Source organism: Ctenocephalides felis, unplaced genomic scaffold (genome assembly GCF_003426905.1).
Source record: "Ctenocephalides felis isolate EL2017-DRISC unplaced genomic scaffold, ASM342690v1 CF-g0.4_SCAFFOLD_00754, whole genome shotgun sequence".
Classification (NCBI taxonomy): Eukaryota; Metazoa; Arthropoda; class Insecta; order Siphonaptera; family Pulicidae; genus Ctenocephalides; species Ctenocephalides felis.
Genome location: NW_020536908.1, coordinates 15,001 through 20,000, shown reverse-complemented (window position 1 = coordinate 20,000; position 5,000 = coordinate 15,001). Strand labels below are relative to the sequence as shown.

General features: G+C 43.5%; 2 non-coding genes and 1 pseudogene across 2 annotated transcripts; all 3 read left to right on the top strand.

Annotated features, from left to right (window-relative positions):
- Positions 1-161, top strand: part of LOC113367947 — a 2,815-nt pseudogene extending 2,654 nt beyond the window's left edge.
- Positions 162-2,039: 1,878 nt separating this feature from the next.
- Positions 2,040-3,966, top strand: LOC113367976. Its single transcript, XR_003366323.1, has one exon. It is a non-coding gene; the product is annotated as a small subunit ribosomal RNA (ribosomal RNA).
- Positions 3,967-4,634: 668 nt separating this feature from the next.
- LOC113367961 lies at positions 4,635-4,789 on the top strand. The gene has a single exon (XR_003366319.1). It is a non-coding gene; the product is annotated as a 5.8S ribosomal RNA (ribosomal RNA).
- Positions 4,790-5,000: the final 211 nt, after the last annotated feature.

Sequence of the window (5,000 nt, the reverse complement as noted above, 5' to 3'; positions counted from 1 at the left end):
GCCAAATGCCTCGTCATCTAATTAGTGACGCGCATGAATGGATTAACGAGATTCCCACTGTCCCTATCTACTTTCTAGCGAAACCACTGCCAAGGGAACGGGCTTGGAAAAATTAGCGGGGAAAGAAGACCCTGTTGAGCTTGACTCTAGTCTGGCATTGTAAGGAGACATGAGAGGTGTAGCATAAGTGGGAGATAGCAATATCGTCGGTGAAATACCACTACTTTCATCGTTTCTTTACTTACTCGATTGGGCGGAAAGCGTGCGTCGAGAACTTTCGTTCCGACTGTCACGGTTTTCTAGAGCCAAGCGTGTAAGAGTGGTGTGAGGCTTCGCGCCGATCGCCAACTATACTCTAGCGTGATCCGATTCGAGGAAATTGCTAGGCCGGGAGTTTGACTGGGGCGGTACATCTGTCTATCTGTGTGGCCTACAGGCGAGTTGCCGTCGTAAAATTTCAGGAAAATCGGAAAATCTCGAGAAAATTATATGAACACACTTAACCATTCATATACCATTTTATTCATAATTTTATTCTGCATCTTTCGTACGAACAAAGTTTTTTCGTATCTTTTACGGTTTTCATGTTATAGAGCAATATGTGTAGATGTTAACTTGTCAAAATGCAAAGTGCGGCTAGGTTGGAGCAATACTCCTCACGATTCGATATTTCTGTAAAGAAAACATATAAAGTATTATACATCGTTAGAAAGGTCTCAAAATTCTTAGTTTTTTTCCCATATATCGCAACTTCGAATTCCGAACGGTGTGGCCTACAGGCGAGTTGCCGTCGTAAAATTTCAGGAAAATCGGAAAATCTCGAGAAAATTATATGAACACACTTAACCATTCATATACCATTTTATTCATAATTTTATTCTGCATCTTTCGTACGAACAAAGTTTTTTCGTATCTTTTACGGTTTAAGAGAAAATCGAGGAAAACTGGTTTGAACATTTATTGTAAAATTAGAAAATTTAAACAAATAATTATAAAAAATAATATAACTATATATAAATTCGTTTTATATTCATTGAGATCTATAAAAATCAATAAATACATAATTTTATACAAAAGTTTAAAAAAACCCAAAAAACACCTAAAAACTCAATAATTAACTATAATTCATATTGTCCATATATATAAAACTGTTTGAACATCTAACAAAATTTTCGACAAAAATTTTTCTATCATAAGGGTTCGCAGTTCGAAATTTTCCCAGACTTTTGTCTTGACGATTCACACCGTAAGCGCGAGCAGGCCCTCGCCGCAGGTCAAATGCACGTCGCTTGGGACTCAGTCTAATACTTACGCTGTGGCCGCGCGCCTTATATAGGGGGATAGGTCGTGTCGAGTGCGATGCGAGCAAGCTTAGGCTAAAGTACGCTGTGTTGTTCAGGCAGGTTCGAATATTATTCCCCGGTGTATTTTATACATTATATTCGATACTTTTAGTCTATCAACTATATAGCGGCGTTACTTTAAATAATGTCGTAGACCGTGTCTGGAATTATATACGCCGTATATGTTCGGATGTCGGTTTACGGCCGGGTTCTGGACCTTATTTATAAGTGTTCAACCATACTGTACAGCATATCCGCGGGCATGTGTCGTTGACGCAAAGACTCTTATGCGGAAAATCAAATATACAAATGCTATCAACTCAATACTCTCCGAGCGAGAATAAAAGTGAGTTATAACGATGAATTCTTATGAATTCGCCCCGACGTTTTCAATCTAACGAAGGGTAAAGAGACTGTTTGAAATTAACTGGGTCTGCGGACCGCAAATTTCATGTACGGACCGCCGTTTCGACGGTTGTTAAAGGTCTAGCCTCTGTGTTAAGCGCAGAATATATAAAATATCTAGTCGCGATGTAAACTGTTCGTTATGTTCAGGGAATATCGTACGGCTCAGATATATATATATGTAAGAAAATTCGTTGTTTAGAAATATTCATCGAACTTTTCTATACAAAGTGTGGTCTCTCGGGTGACGCCGAGGGACATTTACGCACTATGCTATTATATATATATAGCACCCTGGTTGATCCTGCCAGTAGTATATGCTTGTCTCAAAGATTAAGCCATGCATGTCTCAGTGCAAGCCACATTAAGGTGAAACCGCGAATGGCTCATTACATCAGTTATGGTTCCTTAGATCGTACCCACATTACTTGGATAACTGTGGTAATTCTAGAGCTAATACATGCAAATAGAGTTCCGACCAGAGATGGAAGGAATGCTTTTATTAGATCAAAACCAATCGGTGGCGGGCTTGCCTTGCTCACCGTTTGACTTGGTGACTCTGAATAACTTTGTGCTGATCGCACGGTCTAGTACCGGCGACGCATCTTTCAAATGTCTGCCTTATCAACTGTCGATGGTAGTTTCTGCGACTACCATGGTTGTTACGGGTAACGGGGAATCAGGGTTCGATTCCGGAGAGGGAGCCTGAGAAACGGCTACCACATCCAAGGAAGGCAGCAGGCGCGCAAATTACCCACTCCCGGCACGGGGAGGTAGTGACGAAAAATAACGATACGGGACTCATCCGAGGCCCCGTAATCGGAATGAGTACACTTTAAATCCTTTAACGAGGATCTATTAGAGGGCCAGTCTGGTGCCAGCAGCCGCGGTAATTCCAGCTCTAATAGCGTATATTAAAGTTGTTGCGGTTAAAAAGCTCGTAGTTGAATCTGTGTCCCACACTGTCGGTTCACCGCTCGCGGTGTTCAACTGGCATGTCTGTGGGACGTCCTACCGGTGGGCTTAGCCCGTCAAAAGGCGGCCCAACTCAAAATCCTACCACGGTGCTCTTCACCGAGTGTCGAGGTGGGCCGGTACGTTTACTTTGAACAAATTAGAGTGCTTAAAGCAGGCTCATTCGCCTGAATATTGTGTGCATGGAATAATGGAATAGGACCTCGGTTCTATTTTGTTGGTTTTCGGAATTCCGAGGTAATGATTAATAGGGACAACTGGGGGCATTCGTATTGCGACGTTAGAGGTGAAATTCTTGGATCGTCGCAAGACGGACAGAAGCGAAAGCATTTGCCAAATGTGTTTTCATCAATCAAGAACGAAAGTTAGAGGTTCGAAGGCGATCAGATACCGCCCTAGTTCTAACCATAAACGATGCCAGCTAGCGATCCGCCGAAGTTCCTCCGATGACTCGGCGGGCAGCTTCCGGGAAACCAAAGCTTTTGGGTTCCGGGGGAAGTATGGTTGCAAAGCTGAAACTTAAAGGAATTGACGGAAGGGCACTACAAGGAGTGGAGCCTGCGGCTTAATTTGACTCAACACGGGAAACCTCACCAGGTCCGGACACCGGAAGGATTGACAGATTGAGAGCTCTTTCTTGATTCGGTGGGTGGTGGTGCATGGCCGTTCTTAGTTGGTGGAGCGATTTGTCTGGTTAATTCTGATAACGAACGAGACTCTAGCCTGCTAAATAGGCGTACTTTCCGGTATCGCAAAGACCCTCCGCTTCGGCTTCGGTCGTTGTTGGTTGTGGTTCTTACTACCGGCGTACAAATATATCTTCTTAGAGGGACAGGTGGCATTTAGTCGCACGAAATTGAGCAATAACAGGTCTGTGATGCCCTTAGATGTTCTGGGCCGCACGCGCGCTACACTGAAGAGATCAGCAGGTTTTCCTTGGCCGAAAGGTCCGGGTAATCCGTTGAAGCCTCTTCGTGCTAGGGATTGGGGCTTGCAATTCTTCCCCATGAACGAGGAATTCCTAGTAAGCGCGAGTCATAAGCTTGCGTTGATTACGTCCCTGCCCTTTGTACACACCGCCCGTCGCTACTACCGATTGAATTATTTAGTGAGGTCTTCGGACCGGTGCGCGGCAGCGTTTCGACATTGCCGATGTTGCTGGGAAGATGACCAAACTTGATTATTTAGAGGAAGTAAAAGTCGTAACAAGGTTTCCGTAGGTGAACCTGCGGAAGGATCATTAACGTACATTTACTATTTAGTGAATGAAACGTGTGCGATATGTCGTATAACCTACGACGTATAAAATCTTAAAGCGTCTCGCAACGATGGATCATTCGTTTCATTAACGTTTGACCGGAGCTAGTCGCAAAATATTGCGCAGTGTGCAAAAGCAGCGTGACGCGGTTTACAACCGCTTAGCGCTCTTATGCATTGTGTGAGAGCACTGCCATGTATATCTGCTCGGTATCGCCAGATGCCTGAGCGAATGACGAAGTTCGTTGTGAAAACGGCGTTCTTTTTGAATATTATACTTTAAACGCATAGCTCAATCAATTCTTTGGGCGCTAGATGAAAGTCTAGTGTTTCAAAGTCGATTGTAGTAAACGCTTGCGTTAGTATTCTATATACTCTGCACATTTTATTCAAATTGTGCGAATTTGAACATTCGCTTCATTGCGTTGTTTTAAGAAAATGAAAGATCAGCGAAAGCAGATTTTTCAATCTCACACACAATGAAATATTCATATTTCAATTTTGAAACGAGGTTCGTATCTCGGACCGAAAAGCGAAAGCTTTACGGTGTACTAATTGTAACCATAATAAACATACTAGTTTCAGAATCGCCCGAGTTATCTTAAACGATTTCGAGGGAATCACGATTGAAACATGTATAAATATATATAAAATCACCCTGAACGGTGGATCACTTGGCTCGTGGGTCGATGAAGAACGCAGCTAATTGCGCGTCGACATGTGAACTGCAGGATACATGAACATTGACATTTCGAACGCACATTGCGGTCCTCGGATACTGTTCCCGGACCACCTCTGGCTGAGGGTCGTATAACATTACCAGACTGCCGCTTGCTTTAAACGGCTTGCCGGCGAATGATGGAGTTTCGCGTAAATGCGTGCTCTTAAATAATTCACTCAACGTGTGAGCCAGTCCATTTTGCAACATCGGACATTACCGTTCGTTGACGTTCTGTGGGATTACGGCGGGTTGTGTGTCCTAGAGATTTTATATTCTTGCGACCCTCCCGATAACCGGAA